Source organism: Falco punctatus, assembly GCF_963210335.1.
Source record: "Falco punctatus genome assembly, chromosome: 8".
NCBI lineage: Eukaryota > Metazoa > Chordata > Aves > Falconiformes > Falconidae > Falco > Falco punctatus.
This window is the reverse complement of record NC_137588.1, coordinates 36,902,596-36,920,905: the sequence shown is the minus strand read 5'-3', so window position 1 is coordinate 36,920,905 and position 18,310 is coordinate 36,902,596. Positions and strand designations below refer to the sequence as shown.

Here is an 18,310-nt window from a genome sequence, read left to right as displayed (position 1 = left end):
GTTGTCTAGATGTCATTTCTTCAGTTTAGTCCCCCTGCCTGTGCTGGTAGGCTTGTACTAATACCGTCAGCTGACTAGAGGTATTCGATTGTGTTTGCTCCCAGACCTGCACTTTGCTGAGATTACCTTTTCTATTTGCAAGGAACCTGAGCATCCTTCCACAACAAGGAGGGAAGGGAGTCTGAATGCATGGATATCTTTTCTACACTGAAGGATGATGTAGCTCCATCCATACCGCAGCTCTACCTCTTCCCCTGGTCCAGCTCTCAGCTTTTTTCTAATTAAGTGAATTTGGTGGTGGACAGAGGAAGGTGGTCTGAAAAGGTGTAGGAGAGTGGTAGAGGTAGTGAAGTGTACTACCAGAGTTTCTGATGGAACCAGTACAGTCAGACTTCCCTATATTCCTTCAGCAAATGGGATGGTGGGCTTTCCTTCTAGCCAAAGTTACTGCTAGGTAAATACAGCAACATACTACCGACATACAGATCCTACCATGGGTGATGAGAGGAAAGCCAGTACTATGAATAAATGTTAGGTGTAATGATACAGGAATGTTCTGAATAAAATGTGTAACAGATTGAATTTTTTTTAAAGGACAGTTTTTGGCAGAAGAACATCAAGGTATTCCAGATCTTAATTTGATGAGCTGATATCAAAGGTCTATGCATGGGTGTTTTGCATCCATTAAAGGAAGTTTAGGGTGAGTGTAAGAATATCAAAATTACTACTCTGTAATGGATTCACGTGAGAGGAGCCCACAGTAACTTAACTCTTGCTGATGCTATGTATCGTTTACTTCAATAGGACAGATAAGCCTCATAAGTAAAGGTCAGCAGGAATTATCCCAACAGACTTCCTTAAATGCTTTTAAGCTTTTCCTCTCAAGTTAGTGAAAGTTTTGTTTGAATCACTGACTGCATTATTTAGCCTGTGGGTTTAGATGCAGCTAAAGAAACAGAATGTAACACTTGTATTAGAATTACAGTGAAATGTGCAGTTGCTACTCAGCCCCTAGACATTAAAACATTGGACTGTGCTGTAGGCACTCAGCCTTTTGCACAGATAGTTGAGGTGACAGTGAATTTGCGTGGGAATGCTGGGAACGCTTGCATGTAAGTCTTCACAGCAGTCTCAGACTTGCAACCTATTGCCACTTGTTTTATTGGTAATGGGGCAGACAAGTTTTTCTGAAAACAGGGGTGGGTTGTTAAAGATTAAATGTGATACAGAGAAGCCATATTAAAAAAAGTGGTAATCTATTTAGGGAAGAAAAGTATTGGGTAGGTGTTTGCACTTTTATGTCTATTTTTTGTCTGGATTTGAACAATAATGTCTCCAGAACAGGAACAATCAGCTGCCAGGAGGGAATTCTGCAATCGCTCCACAAAGGTATGACTTTGAATGAAACTACATGTGTGTCTACATATTTTTGTAGCATAATTCTAGTGCACGGAAGCACCACCATAAATATTCTTAAAAACCATAAGCCCCCTTTACTACTGTTGTTAGCTGTGGAGACTGAAGTCCTTTATAGATACCTGCAAGTGAAACAGTTTTTCAGCATTTGGCATCTACTCAGCAGTAAAGGGCTGCTTACTATCTTCTCGTCTTTGTTGACACTGCCAAGAATTGGACCATTTACAATGATGCTTTTGTTTACTTGAAGTGGTTTTGTTTCCCAGCCAAGCACTGTCAACAAGCAGGCAAGTATGCAGTGAAGCTCCCTTATCTCCTTGGAGAGGATTTTGTCTGGAGCTAGCTCCAAAGACCAAGTCACACATCCTCTGTGTGTGATGTCAAAGATCTACCAGTGAATCAGGTGCTGTCTGTTGTGCCTGAGGCTTATGTGGACCAGGCTACTACCATTTGCCTTTCCCCTTGGGATCGGGATCTTGACATGGACTTTCAGTTCTCAGCACTGATAATGGTCTTTGTGATGCTGGGCAAGTTGAGTGAACTTTCCAGTGTGATTATCAGTGAAGTGCATTTAGTGATAACTGCTTACATCACATGTTTTTGCTTAAGTACAGTTTTTGTTCACAGATTTATTAAAAAGATCTTTGATGTTTTGGGGTGTATATGTATTACAAAATAACTGATATGCTGTGTACTCTTACCATTACGACATTTTTATATTCTCCATGTCCTTTAGCAGCTTTATGGAGGGTATGGGCTGTTTAATGAAATGTGAAATATGCACTAAAACTATTTTTTCCTCCTCAGTAAGATAAGATGTTACATTACTCACAGGTCCAATTTTAAATTTAAATATAACTTCATTTAATTTTACTTTGCAATCAGGTAAATTAATGAGAGAGAATGAAAACAATATGCTGTAATTACATTTGGAATTATTTCTTCTGTCCTTCAAGAGTGTTCTTTCTATTTGAGATACTGAAATTTGGTGTCTAAATATAAGGTGCAGTAACATCTGGTACTAATTGCTAGTTTAAATAATATAGACAGATATTCAGGCATTTTATGCTTTTGAAAGGAGGCTTTTAGTAGGATGTTCTGTCAAAGGTTATAAAAAATTTCATGCCACTAAAAATAGCTACTATTCCACTAGTTCCAAATGATCTTTTACACAGAAGATTTTGCTTACTGAAGTATTCTTGTCTTAACTTTATTTGAAAAGAAGAACCAGTTTGTAATGCCTCTTACATCTGCCGTTCATTGGTACACATGAACATAGTGCAGGAGAGTGTTAGAACAGTTTATTTCTAGACTCAAAAGTTGTTACTTCATCCTTAAGTTCTCTGATTTTCAGCACAGGCCCTTGTGCCTTCAAAATGATGTATTTGAAGTTCTGTTTGCTTGCACTGTGCCACTTATTTTCCCAACAAAAGAAGTCCGTTAAACAAATAGATTTATGACTAAAATTACTTTGACTAGCACATGAGACATGGTCCAAAACTTCCTGCAAACTCTTTGATGTAATAATAAAAATAATAGATATATTTGAGGAAAATAAACAGCGGTCCTATTGCTTCTCAGTTCTGTGTATTTTCTTGCTGAAATACCTTCATATATTTTGGAGCAGACTGTGTAGGAAGAACTGAGTGAGAGCACTTCACCCCTTGGCAGTGGATGGCTGCCTATGTGGAAAGCACATGTGAAGTGTTAGTAGGTCACAACAGTGTCATACATACATCTAGTGCGGTGGCTCGCATGGGTTTGCCATTCTCAGTTGGCCAGAACTCCTTAAATGCCATCAGCAAGATTAAAGGAAACTTCAGCTGACACCCATTTGTGTGGATGCTTGTCTGGGCCCTGAGGTGCTCATAGGTGTTACTGTCCTGTCTCCTGGGATCTCACCCCTGGCCCTGCCCCTGGACCCGGTAGCTCCCTTTAAGCTCAGTTCTTGCCTGAGCTACGGTTCAAGCGTGTCTGCTTGCTGGCCTGCTTTCTGGATGGACCTTAGGTCCACACTGTAGGCAGCTTGTCTCATGGATGGGTGCCTCAGATGTGTATTATAGCTTGTCTCCAGCCTTGTCATTGAATCTTTGGACTTTGGACCCATGCTGTAGCCTCCAGTCCTGTCCCTGTCTCATCCCTGACTGGGCTCCCTGGATGGACCTTGTCTGGGGTCGTTGATGGACCCTGTTACCAGCTCCTGGCTCTGACACCATGGTCAGACCCTGTAGGACAATTGCAGCAAGAAGTGTGTCACTGATAACTGAACCACTTGTGACTATGAGAACAGCAGTTTTCGACAGCACAAAGGGTTCAGCCAGCTCTGTGTTGGTTAGTGTTAGCCATCACTGCTAGCTGATGCTAATGAAAGAAGGTAGTAACTAGGTGACTGTAAGGTGACACTATGTTCTGGAGGTTTGTGATCAGCAACAACTTCCTCTGTCAGCAGACACTAATTTTGTCCCTCTATCCTCAGGAATCTATCTAATCCATTTTGTAATATGGAGATTTGCAGTTTTAATTATGGGAGGTAGCATCTTCAGCTGTCTGTGTGACACCTGCTGCTTTCATCTGATGTTCCCTAGATCTTACAGCAGAGGACATATGCAACAACCATTCCCTTCTCAGCTCAGATTGCTCTGGTTGCTGCCTCACTCTTCTAGAGTAGAAACTAGTGGGTCTGACTTTTATTTCACACTGGATTTATGCTACCTAATCATACTGACTGCAACGGTGCTTCAGATTTGGGTTTTAATCGAGAAAAGAATTTAAGCATATGTGAAACTCTAAAAATGTTAGGAACTCCCCCAAATTTGAGAACTCTCAAAACTGGATTAATCGCATCTACAGAACCACTTTCCCTCCTTTTAGTACGGCACAGCTTGGCTGAAAAAGAGGATTATGTTTTTCTGTGAAGGGACTGAGTTTTGTGATTATTCTGACCTTTCTGAGGCACGACAGCTTCTAGTTTGTTCAGCCACCTGAATAAAAAAGCTACAAATTCAACCTCGCTGAGCCCACATGACCTACAAATGATTCATTGTCCCAGTCAATAACATTTATTAGTATTCTTGAAAGAATCTCCTCCCTCCCCATCCCACTGACCCCAGGCCACCTTCATGCAAGCCTGCACTTCATTTATTGTCAGAAATTCTGAGAAACAAATCTAAGCAAAACAAGTTATGACCTGATCTCTTCTATACTTTTTCCGCTTAGGCACAGGGATGAATTTGGAAACCAGAAAGAATTATGAAATGCAGTAGTAATGCCTCATGCACTAAAAAGTCATAAACTGATCAAAGGCAGAAAATACTTGAGCCCTGGTACAGAAATAAAGGCACTGATCAGATGCTACATGCACTTTGGCACATTGTCCATAGCCACTGTGAGATTTTTCCACTCGGTGTTATGGAAAACTCTTCCAAGCCTGTCTGGCAGTAGCTTAGATTAAGTATAATTTTTCTTTTTCATAGCCAAAATATACCATCTGACATTTACACATGGGACATTCAAGAGAGAAGCATGTACCATCCAGAATGAAAATACTGACATGAGGTTCAGTTGTGATTAAAAAATAGCTCAGCATCCTACATAGGGAAGGGGAATACCTTCAGCTTTCCAACCTCAAATCTCTCGGAAACTAGCCAGCCATCGATAACTAGTTCCTGTGCTGTACTGATAGCTACATGATCACTCTGAATCATGCAAGAGCAGCAGACATTAAATCATTTATACCTACAGCCAAACATCTGCATTCAAACAAACTAATCTAACAGCTTTTGGAGAAGCCTTGCACTGGTAAGGAACAATCTTATCTGTTACAGTGGACTCTCTTTTAGGTTAGAAGTAGAGACAAGTCTTAGCTACTTGTGGGATCTTTTTCATGTTTTACCATGGTTAAGTAGGAGCAGAGTAAGGGAGGATATAAATCTGAGATAAAAACTTGAGCTCTGAACTCAGGCAGAGATTAAAAGGTCAAAAGTTTTTTAACCCTGGCCTCGGAGCCCTGGAACAACCAAGGGCACCGGCGTTTTGGAGGTTGCAATTTTTAAAGAGCGCTACCTGTGGTGAATCCATGAAAAATCTAACCGATTTTCCCAAAATATTGGATTATTTGATTTCAGGCAGGCTTGTCCTTTTGCTTTGTTAGGTTTGATGAAACTTTCCTGAGACAGTCTATCATGAATGAAGCTTGTAGTTTTTAAATGGCATAACAAGTTTGTTCCTGGACAAAGGCTTAGGCATATGTGATAGTTCTTGCTAGACAACAGCAGGTGTGCTGAATGTGAAATACGTAAAAACATAAACAAAATCGTTCTTAAATTAATCCTCCGTGTAGGGTTTGCCTGGAATGCCATTCAGGAAACATCTTATCTTTTCCTATTGTCTGGAAGAGGGGCTTGCAGATGGTTATAGATTTGTAACTGGGTCTGCAGATCCACTAGTTGGAGTGGTATTGGTACTGATGATTAAGAAATCTGTAGTTGTGCTGAACTTCGGTACAGCAGCAGATAAACTACAGATACACAAAGAAAGAGCTTGTGAAGGAATGAGAAAAATTTGCATGTCTTATGTAGCTGTTGTTACCACCAGTTGATTTCTATCAATAATTTCTAAAGGCTGTTACCAGGCTAAACACCTTAGGAGGACTGCAGTTCTAGTGAGGATCCCTTATATCTTCAAGCTTCAGAGTAAAACTTGGATCACCAGAGGAGTTAGAAAAAACCCACACCTTTTTTTGCTTCTGCTCATGGTTTAATAGGACATTAAAAGGTATGTGATAGATTTCCATCTCCCTTTAAAAGGTAGAATAATTCTAGTCAGAAGCAGAACTGAGTTACAAGGATAAATACTCTGGTCTGGGAGCATGGGCTATTTCTTTGCTATGGTCATCTAAATTCAGAGAGATATGATGGCTCCTTTTTGGGAGATATGGAAACATTATGCTTTCTGCCTTGCTAAATTTCATAGGGAAGCTGATAAATTATATATTTACCTTTCTCTGTTATTTCTAGTAAGAGAAAAGATTACTTTGGGGGGAAAAATGAAGAAAAAATAAATTACAGGTAGCAATTAATTAAATCACATCACTTGAGTTTTCAACTGCTCAGCCACCTGTTCCTGTGTTTGTTTTTAATACATTTTAGTTTGAAATCTGATTGTTTAGACAGTAGTACTCCTATGATTATTACTAGTTCTCTAACAATCATTCAAACCCTGTTTTATTTTTAATGCTTGTTGTGTTATGCTCTGCTGATATTGTGTTGTTTCAGTTGCATTTTTTTCTACTTCTGCACAGGGAATATAGATTATTGTATTGCTTCATTGGATCCTTGGAAGGTCTGTCTTTTATGATTGCTGAAAATTGGTATATGGAGTAGAAAATGGCACTGCATATTTCAAAACAGTAATTTCAGTCACTGAGGCTATGGTAATGAATGTTGGTGGTTTGAATGCTCTAGTAAAGATAACATCACTGCTGCAGGATACACAAATCATGTCCTATTCCCATGTAGTGGCAGGAAGTTAGCAGCCACTGTTTTTCTCTTTTTTTTCCTTCTTGTTTTCTTGAGAAAAGTAAGGAGAATCCTGATCTTAAGGGCCATATTGGTTTAAATCACTAAAACCTTGACACCAGCAAAATTAAGTGCTTAAACCCCATTAAAGCCACTGAAATCTAAGTTCATGCATAACTTGGATACATAAATGCTTTCTTGGATTGGTGATTCTGTGAATAAATTGGAGATGCTTAAATTTATATACAGTTGTCCATTTTCTTCTTGCTGCCATGAAGTTTCTGCGCTATTATTGTGGTTCTTTGTACAACTCACTCTAACTTTCATGATATCTAAACCTCTGTGAAGACCTAGACATCATTCAGGGAGGTATTTCAGCACATTTTAAAGTTCATTCTTTCAACAGTCATTTAAGCCCCAGTGTAATTTTTGGCAAATGCTTCCATCTCATGGAACTCAGGGCAACTTTAAGCACACAGTTAAGTTAAGCAGTATTGGTTAATGTTTTCTTGAGCTGGGGATTTAGGTTGTGGGTACATGGTCTTCTGGGCGTAAGTTTTGTCGTTTACCATTTCTGGTGCCTGGTGGCACACCACTTCTCTACTCTTCACCACCTCCATCGGGCGATTGATTGTGTGCATTTCTTTATCTAGTCGAAAGCAAAGGCACCTGACTTTAAGCAGTTTAAATGCTGGCTAATTCACTTGCTTTCATTGAAACGAGGGCAGTAAAGCTTTTTAGTGTTTAAATGTACCTATTTGTGATGAGAAATTGGCTTACGTTGCCCAAATTAGAAGCTGATGAGTAGTTTTCTTCCATGTTGTGAAACGATATTTTAACAACAGAAAGAATGCTCATTGCTTGAACATCTCATGCTGTTCAAGCAAGAATCTCAGAAGCCGATTAGCTTGGACAGGGAGGTGATGTTGAGCAACGTTGGTGCTGCATCTGCAAGGCAATGCAATAGCATAACTTCAGAGCGTTCTGCCTCACAAAGAATAATAAAATGCTGTAATATTGACTAATCAAGACAGTCAGTGTTTTTGAAGCTGAAAGTGGATCTGTATTTTATATTTCCAAGAGACCAAGGGACTTCTGGATGCAAGATTTCTGTCTGGGTGATTTCTGGAGGAGAAGTGGCCTCTCCAAGCTTCCTTACAAACTGGAGACATGTTCGAATCTAAAGATTTCAGTAGAATTAACATTTGAGCACCATGTGAGTTTCTGGCCGTGAGGAGGTTTATTCAGCTCCTTTGAGTAGGTCAAGATTTAAATACCGCTTTTCATGTTATTTCATATATTTGACTTTGCTCAACTTGTGTTCCAAAGAAATGTCTTTCAAAAGACATCTTTCAAGTGTAGTATCAAATTCCTCTGAAGCTTCTGTTGCCCTGGAGGCTGACTGAAATGTGGGTCAAGTCTGACATCAAGTGGTCAGATGCACACCGTTCCCAATGGGACTATTAACATTAACTGCTCTGGTGTCTTATAAGAAGAACCCCCCCCCTTCACTTTTTCTTTCCATGTTTTTTCTTCTGTTAACATGATTTCTTAGTGCTCTTCCTTCTTCAGTTTCCACCAAGGTCATGGAGTATCATTGCTGACAGATATATGAAGAATCATATTAGTCTTGCATTAGATATTGCAGCTGCTGAATCTGTCAGCAGAATGATGGGGTTTGTGAGTAGTCTTCTTGACCTGGCAGTGCACATAAGACCTTAACTCACTCTGCTTTCTTTCCTCAGTATGGCTTATGTCTAACATGACCTATGCCTTTTTAAAAACTCTCCTAGCTCTTGAAACACCAAGTCCCCCATCTGTGCGTATTTTGAGGCTTATCAATAACTGCAAGAGCATGTAGCGCTCACACATTGCTTCCTGTTGTTGAAACACATTGCAAACACTAATTCTATGAATTCTCCTTGTTCCAGTCTGAAGAAACTTAAGAAAATTATTCATTCCACGATATAGGAGAGGAAGTGGAGAGAGATACCAGAGAGAATTCAAATCTTTGACCTGAGACCTTAAGTTTTCCTAGACACCTGTCCCAGTTTCGGTCCTCTGGCAAACTGAGACGCTGCCTTCATGTTTTAATGGTATTTCTACTCATATTGACTCAGGAGCATCTCAGGAATGCAAGGCTCATAGTGCTCCCTTCCTCTAGGGTGAGGAGTTACCCTTCAGCAGCCAGAGGGACATTTTTCACCTCCCTTCCCAATGATCAGCTGACTTAGTTTGGCCCGTTCAAACAACAGCAAATGACCGTTCATAAGTTGTACTTATGAGCTTTTTATCTGCACAATTGATTCATTTTTCACTAGAACATTTGTGTGTTTCTATACTCCCTGCATAAAACAAACAGTACAAAGATCAACATTTCCACATACTTTATAACCGAGGCAGCAATGCAAAGGAGAACTTTCAATTTCTCCCAAAAATGCCCCAGCTTGATAAGATAAGCCATTGTGTTTGTGCCTCTGGGCCCTAACTAACTATTCATAGGTGGGCACCGTTGTTTAAATTAATCTCAGAGATAAAGTCATTGGCTCTGGTGTCTCTCCTTCTGGTGCAAATTTGGCTTTTTAGTCTGTAGCAGTAGTTTCACAGGGACCTTAAGCTGGTGTAAACCAGTACTGCTGCCAAAAATTACAGCCCCCTCCCTTGGTTTGGCATGGCTGGTTTTGCAGCTCCACGGTGAACTGGATTGGGGAATTGTTACAGAAAATAAAATCTCAGAAAAACCACAAACAAAAAAACCTCACCAAGATTTCTGCACATCTAATTCAGAGATCCATCCTAATTTAATTCACTGCTTAATGGTGGTTTTATCCTCCGTGAGCAGAGCTCCCTGCTTGAACTGTGTTTCTTATGATAAAAAATAGTTATTGTGCGAGGTGAATGATCACTGTTCATGTTCCCAGTGTGTTATCTGTCTGGGCAGCCCAGATCGCTGAAGAAAATGGGAATGTAGTATCTTTGGTTTAAAAGTCCTACAGCCTGCTTACCTGGGCATAGTTCAGAAATAAAGTGAGCTACATGATTGAGTTCTGTGTTTAAAAAAGTGCTGTAACTTTTTTTTTTAATAGGCTCCGTTCTATTGTATTTGGATATGTTTCAATTGCCATCAACCTAATTTTTGAGTTCATTGTCCTCTGTAATTTCACTGCCTAGATAAAATTGTGGTGAATGCTTTAAATGTTAAATGCATGTTTGTCCATGTATTTTCATGGAAGGCTCCTACTAAAAATCAAATACGACAATAATAATTATAATTTGAATTTGCTTGTGTTTACATAGTGTGTGATTTGCGCTAAATTGTGCTATCACTGAGGTCCTAAATCACACTATGACCAGTCCCAACACTAGTATCAGAATCTATGCAACAGTAAGAAGACGGCAGCCTTTGCCCCAAGGAGCTGGCATTTTAAAAGAGATGCGAAGCATACAGGATTCAAGGAAATGACTACAGAAGACAAACTTCAAAATATCTCCTTAAACATATTTTCAGATCACTTTCCAAGTTATAAGCCACAAGGGGCACGAAATGTCATGGCTGCAAGTTCAGTTCTGGGTAAAAATAAGTTCAGAGCAAACTTCCTTTCTTTTACATCTCTATTATGGTCATCTATTTCTAATAAAGTATTTCTACTGAGTCACGCGGTACGCATTTTAACCAGATGCGAAATTTTTCTATTGAGTAAAGCTTAGCCACTGCAGGAAATGTACTGAATGGTGTTGCAGAGCATTTTAAAAGGACATTTTTGCAAGGCACCTATTGATGCTAGACTGATGAGTGCACTGAGGTTCACCATAGAAAATAAACTCGGTGGCCAAATGGCAGAGTTATGGCAGGCTACGTCTTACGAGCTTTGAAAGGAATTTTGGCCAGAGTTCACAACTGTAGAGTTTATTGCAACTCATACAAAATGTACGGTAATTTTAGACAAATCTGGGCATTTTTATACTGAACAGACTATTCAGCATAAGTCTGTGCATTTTTAGCTAAACAAATCATTCTCTTGTTTAAAAACAAAAACAGAACGGTACATATGTTGCAGAACTATACTTCCTATTCTTTATTTTAAAGTCATACACAAATGGTTTGTTCTGCTCTGATTAGCTTATTAGTTAATGTTGGATCTGAAAGGCAGTTTTGGGGCATTGTCTGTCAACTTAGTGGAAATTAGGACAGTGAGTGCCTTCAATAGTCTTTGTTCATTAAACCATATCTCTGCAGATGTTCAGTGTTTTAGTGTTTCTTTGGCTGTTCTGAAGCATTCTCATTTTTTCAGCTAATGAGAAATGAGTGACTTTGTATACTGTTCACAGAGTCATTTATTAAAGATGCAAAAGAGATAGCCTTGTTACTCAAAGACTGACACCTTTCCTTTGAATATATTACACCCATAAGTTCCAATGTGCATTTACAAGCTTTCTAAGAGTGAGATGAGTGAGTTTAAATGATCTATAGAAATTTTTGCTCTCAGGAGAGCCCTGCGAGCATCTTCTGGCAAACCAAGAAATTATTAGTTCTGTGGGGAATTAAACTGTAGCCAGCTGTGCTTTTTGTGTGAAGGAGGGGTCATACACAGGTTCCCATTGCCATCTTTTAGCTTACATTACCACAGGTGTTCACCAAAGTTAGTATACCCCGTATTTGCAGACAACTAATGAAAAGGCAGGTTATGTTTCTTGGTTTAAACTTCTGATATCTTTGACTCACCTCCTAACTGAATGGTAAACTGGATGCTGTTGTAAATCAAAAGCTTCCTCTTAGCGGTGAAGTCAACAGTTAGTTCTGATTGGCACTATGTTCTTGTCACTAGCAGAAATGCTGTATTTATTTAGAAATTAAAGCAAAGACACCTGAAATACAGTTTGGAGTAATGGGCCCAGCTGGGGATGGCAAATGAGAGCTCTAATTGATTAGCTAGGGAAATGTACTTTATCTGCTTCTTTTTGGTGAGCTTTCTGTTGGATTGATCAACAAGGTGCTAGTGCTACTCCCTAAGACTAATTTCTTCTTCAAATCGTGCACATCATTAGTCAACAGGATGGATGGAAAGGTGGTGAGGTAGTTGTTTGTGCTTCTAAATAGATATTCATTATGCATGTAACTGTATTTTGTTGGGATTCTTGATCTCCTAAGTCCAGTTTGTATATTTTATTTTAGCAACTTCCAGTTTGGTTAGAAACTTTGTGTACTGCTGTTCTTTTCGGGTAATCTAATGTGCAAATATATATAAAATTCAGAAGTCCATTTTTATCAGCCTTACCCATTTTGACCCAGTCTTATCTTGTAAGTACAGATAATAACCGACAAGAAAGAAGAAAAAAAAATATCTTTGAAATATGTAGAATTAGTTGCTTATAAAAGGAAAGGTCATGTTTTATCTTGCTGCATCTGCTATCGTGTATTGTCTGTACTTACATATAACCATGTATTCCAATGAAAATTAAGATAACACTACAATGTATATAAAAAAATATTAGTTGGTAGTAATATAACTGCCTACTGGTACAATAAGTTCTTTATGGAAACATAAAATAGACGTAGGTTGATAGTACAAAGAAAGGGGCAGTTGCAGCAGTTCAGTATATTAAAAATGATAGCATATCAGATATGGCAATTACACTACCCATCAATCTTCAATAGTTTGTGAAAAATACCATTAAATGCAGTGAAGCTTTATAAGATTTGTGATCACAGAGTGTAAAATATAACAGATGCTACAATATTTAGATGCCTGCTGGCATTTACTTTTACCCTACACAGCTCATTTCAGTTATATGAAAATTTTATATGCTCTGCAACCTCATTGAAATAGAAACATATTTATAAAGAAACCACAATGGAACTGAGCATTTTCAATATATACACTACCTGATATGTTTAGTAAGATAAAGCAGAGAGAAAATGGCTGGTTAGATTAAATTACTATTATTATTAAATTACTATTAATACAGAAGCTATGGTACATGTGATGCCTTGTAAGTTGGACTCTGCCAGATACGTGTCACTGAGAACTGGTTGGGAAGCCCATGCAGCCGTTGTTCAGTGCATGCTGAAGTCTTACAGGGGTGATCACTGACGTCAAGGCTAATGAAATGAGACAGGGAAGGGAAGTTCTTGTAGTTTACTATTCCTTGCAGCTGGGAAGCACGATGGACAGCTTGCTTTGTGAAATGTGAATCTTATGTAATAGCTGCCAAGGTTGCTGCAATCTCTTGTGAGTCTGAAGATTACTGGAGGACTCTGAAATCGGGACCTCGATATACTTGCTAATTAATACTGTCTTTTGGAAGGATGCCCAGAAGCACCTTTTGCTATCAAGCTGTGTAAGTTGCCATGCTTCTGCTCTTGTAGATGACTCTGTTTCATTTCATCACGTCTCTATGTTATTTACCTTTTCCTAGCTTCCTGTGGGGCTACTGTGTTACAAACGTTTAATAGCCGAGTATGTCTGATGTAATTCTGGCAATCACTGAACTTGTTCTACTAAAAAATAAATTAATTAAGGTCAAAGACATCCTCTTTAACTTGAGAAGTGCTCCCAAGTCTTGACCTTGTAGATGTTTGACACACTATTTGATCAGGAGGAAGAATTCGCTCAACCCAGACTTCCAAAGGGACACCAAGACTTGTAAAAGCATTTGAACTGTCAGGTTGTCCATATGGCATTTGGCTTGGTTCCTTTTCAGTTTTAGGTTTCATGAACTGGTTTCCCATGTGGTCACCTGGCAAGTCTACAAGTGTTGAGCCTGTAGGAAACCAAAAGGTTCTGGCTGTTTTTCAGGGAGGGATTATAGCATAGTCCTGTTCGAAAAACCACAGTAACTCTTGTAGAGCTGTAAGTTACTCCTTTCTATCAATATTATTTTGATATCATCAAGATGAGTCTGGCTCTTACTGAGGTTAGTGTCCAAAATTTTTCTTAATCCAGAAATCTGACCTTTCACTGGCACTACTTAACAACATTTAGACCATTTGTACTTTATCTTTTGCAGCAGCTTACTGTTCATGGTTCCTGTTTACAAATCAGATCCCTTGACACACGTGGAAGCAAAATATCTCCTTCCTCTAGAAGCCTATAAATCGTAACACAGCAGAAAGCCTGTTGCTTTGAGTGAGTTGCCTCGAAACAAGATATACTTGGGCTTTGGAGGATATTTCTCCTGTGGGCTTGAGTTCTTTATGCTTTAAAAGGCCACGTCAGAGACTCTTCCCCTCCTATCCATGTTTAAGGTACTTTACTTTGCTGCAACTTGACAATACACGTGGTAACCAAGCTACACCACTGCTGTGCATCCAAGCTGCATATTCTGTAATTCAAAGCAGTATCCTGAAGTGATTTTGCAGAGGTGATTGAAAGGGATTCTGTGGTCAAACCAACTATCTCTCAGCTGCTGCATACATACAAACAGCACAAGCATTTAGCCACAACTAAATCTGCTAAATCCGTACATTTAGTCTGGCTTTTCTGCTGCAAAGTAAACAGCTGTTTTCTAACCTCAAAAACTATGTTAGGAAGTTAGAAAGCAGTGTAATTCCATTTTGTGCTTCTGCAAAATCAAGCAAATGGTGTCCAGATCAAGGTCATAAGGCATATCAACTTTGGGATGACTGAAATTAGTTCTGTACATGTCAGACAATATTGGACAGTGTATTTATTATAGTAATTTTGAAATGTGATCTAAACTTATTTGAAAATACAGGTGTTCAACAGTTACTTGTGGTTAAAATATGTTTTTATCATGGAGTCAGCATTAAAATTGGTGAAGTCTTTGATGTAAGTGACCAAGGAGTATAGATAAGCAAACTGGTCCAGAGAACTTTCATCTGTAGTATTTCTTGTTGAATTAGAAGTACTCTGAAAATGCAGACAGTTATATGAAATATGTGAAAACTTTTTTTTTTTAATAGCCAGAGAAGTCAATATCTGAACTCATGCCATCTCAGCTGGTAAATGAAAAATACAATTATGCATAAAGATATATGTCAGGGCTGTCAAATGTCACTCACTCATCTCTGGTGACTGCAGTGTGTTTGATGGCTGTGGTACACCTGGTCAGAGCAGGAACAGTTCCGCCTGTGGTTTCTAGAGCCCACTGTAGCTTCAGGCTGATGGGATGGGATGTCATCTCTGCCCTTCCTATGGTTGCTGCCCCTGGTGCTTCATCCAAGTGGTGACTTGCCCAGGTGGCACTGGCAGCAGCAGCAGATGGCATGGCAGGTGGCAGTCACAGAAGCTGGAGAAGCATTTTTGTATTCTTCCCGGGTGCCCCAGTTCCTTCACCAGAGCGTTGTCCAGTAAAGGTGAAGGAGAGCTTGATCCTTGGCCTTCAAAAAATCCCAGCTAATCCCCACTTCTAGGGGGATTCTCCCTCCCAGAAAGCAAGTGATGCCCCCATCATCTTGACTCGCCTATCTCCTGGCTGCTCAAACTACAACCACAGGCAACTCACTCAACCCATCGGCTTCCTTACTACAACTACCTATGACTAGTTTTATGTACTAATAGCTATGTATGTAAGTAGTTGTATGGGTAACTGTCAATGGCTTATGAGGCTCGGTGCTGTCTCTCAGGTTGATGAGTGAGATATCCGTCTCTGTAGTCCTTGGGCTTCTTCCATTTCCCCAGTCCAGCCTCAGAGCCTCAGGATCTCTCTCGACTTACTCATTTACCTAACCCCTGCAAACCTTTTGCTTGGTAGCTGCACTCCAGGAAGGGTACAGCTGTAGGGGAGCTAATGCAGTCTGTAGCACTCTAATTCTGGATCTGCCTGCCTGGTCCCCTGAGCATCTTTCCACTGACTTCAGTGGGTTTCGTACAAGGCCTTTATTCAGGTAATATGCTGGAGTAAATCTGTTACTCAGAGGTCACATCCCAAGAGGCACAGTTTGCCCTGCTCCACGTTCTATGACAAATCCGTTCTGAATCCTTTTATTATTAATAATAGACAGCAAATTCTGATCTCAGGGTTCCTGAGGTAGAGTTGGTGATATCTGTGTAATGTAAATCAAACCTGCTCTCAGAGGTCTAAGGGAGTTCTACAGATTTTATCAGTGCAATTTCCCTGTGCAGCTGGGCAAGCTAGCGCATAATTAGAGATAAGAGCCAAGAACCTTAGAAGTGCAAGAGGTGTAACTAACCTTTGCTAATGAAGGATATCATGCAAATAGTATTTGATATTTGTGTGTGTCTGATGCTACAAATGAACAATATATACTTGCTCAGTGCTTAATGATGACTTCTCTGATGGTATAGCCTTTCTTACTGAAAATGTGATCATGACAAATACTGCACAGATTCAAGTGAAAAAAACACTCTGCCTGCTGAATAACAACAAACCTGTCTTCTCTTTAAATTAGTTCAACCTTTCCCACTAAGAAAAGTACTAAAATGATAACCACTTCCTGGGCAAACAGAGTAGCAGCACAGAGATTGTTGCCTTTTGTCTGTGTAAGTTTCCTATGAGGCTGCGCATGCCCTTGAAATGCAAGTCAGTGTAACTAGTCAATGGAAATTAGCAATTGTTTCCTAAAGTCAATTTTATTCCAAAGTCCCTGAGAATGACACCCTGTGTTTGCCATTGCTCAAAGCCAGCTTTCTGCTGCTATGATTCTAGTAATCTGAAAACTTTGAAACCTGCACAAATTTCTTGTAGTTCTTTTTAAAGCTTTTCAAAGAAGGTGCAAGGAGTAAAGTGAGTCTGCCTTAAGAGGTTTTGCTGCTAGGAGGCAAAGCAAGATGTCAGTAAGGTTGGGCTGTGTTAGTGCCAAGGATTTTGATAAGATTGTTAATAGTATCCTTTAAGTCCAAAGGTCTTTGTAAAATCATCGTTACTCTCATTGTACTGTAGATGTGGATGTGATATGCATGAGTTAATGTGTAGCTGAAGGTGTAAGGTACCCGGAGTGTATTGCACATATAGTCAATGTGATGGTTTGAATTATCAGCAGGCTCTGAAGCATTCCCCCAGACAGTATCTTTCAGTGTTTATTGGTGGGATGGTATTGCACTAGGCCAGGGAGACTGTGTAAGTAGATAAGAAGTTGCTAGCCATATTTTCTTTGAGTGTTCCATAGAAGTAATTCAGGTTAGAAGGTGTCTCAGGAGGTCTCCAGTTCACACTCCTGCTCAGAGCGGGGTCAGCCCGGGGGTCAGCCCAGTCTGCTCAGGGCTTGATCCAACTGTTGAACAAGACCCCCAGGTCCTTCTTTGCAGTGCCGGTCCACAGTCTGTTTTGTTTCTGGGGATTATTTGCATTTGTCTGTTGAATTTCATAAGGTTCCTGTTAGCATATTGCTCCAGCTTGTGTCAGTCCTGAATGATGGCTCTGCTGTGTATGCTTTGAATTTTTCTTATAGTTTTCATAAGCATCTTTATCTTTTAATTGGTATATTTCATTGTTCCTTTGCTGACTAATTCTCCAGATGAAATAAATTCCTTATTGTCAAAATTTTTCTTTTTATCCCATAGTTATTGGTGTTATTATGGTTATTACTCTTTTAGAGCTTTTTAGAAAGTTAGTGCGTGTGAGCTGTGATTCTGGGTTACTGCTAAGTGCTACTCGTGCTTTCCTGCCTTCTGAAGAGAGGAGTTAATTGCAGGAGTAGGGTAGTTACATTTGTGTTGTTTTTTACTGTTATGATTTCCCTCCTGTGATCTAATTAACATTTTGCAAACTCAGAGCATTTCTTCCAGTTTGTAGTTTTTGCTCATGTAGGCAAAAATATCCTGGGAGCAAAATACCTTATTCTTGGCCAACATATAATTATGTGTCCTCCCCATTACAAGAGTAGCTGATTGTCTCTCTCTGCAACATCTCAGCAGCATTCGGATAAAACAGGAAAGTGCTTTATTTCCATTTTACAGATGGGTAAAGTAAAATTATGTGAAGCTTGAAAGATCTGATACCCCAGACTCGATGCCTTAACCACTGGTGTATACCCATTCTTACCTTAACCTGTGTGACACTGGAGTAAGTCTGGTACAAGCTGTGGGCTGTATGAATCCTGCTGTAGGGTGCGAGATACAATCGATTCAGGAGCTACAGCCACTGTTTAACAGTGTGTATCAGGAAAATCTGCAGGAACTAAGTTAGAGCAATGCAGGTATAGCTGCCTCAATCTCCACAGACCTTCGGAGAGCTGGGTTTATGTACATAGAGCTCAGTCTGTAAATGGCAAATCTTACAAAAAAAAAAAAAAAGAGGAAAACCCACTGAGTGAACATAACAGCTTTTCTGAACAGCATTTGTTTTATTTTCTGTTGAAAATAACTTCCTTTTTCTGAACTATAAGCTCTTTTGGAGAACAGCCATCTCTATATTAAAATTTGTTAGACTGTCTAGCACAAGGTGTCCTAGTCTGT

At 39.5% G+C, this 18,310-nt stretch overlaps 1 protein-coding gene across 1 annotated transcript in view; it reads left to right on the top strand.

Annotated features, from left to right (window-relative positions):
* The window catches only part of LOC308068675 (uncharacterized protein), a 148,462-nt gene that overhangs the window by 50,482 nt on the left and 79,670 nt on the right, over nt 1-18,310 (top strand). The window lies entirely within an intron of this gene.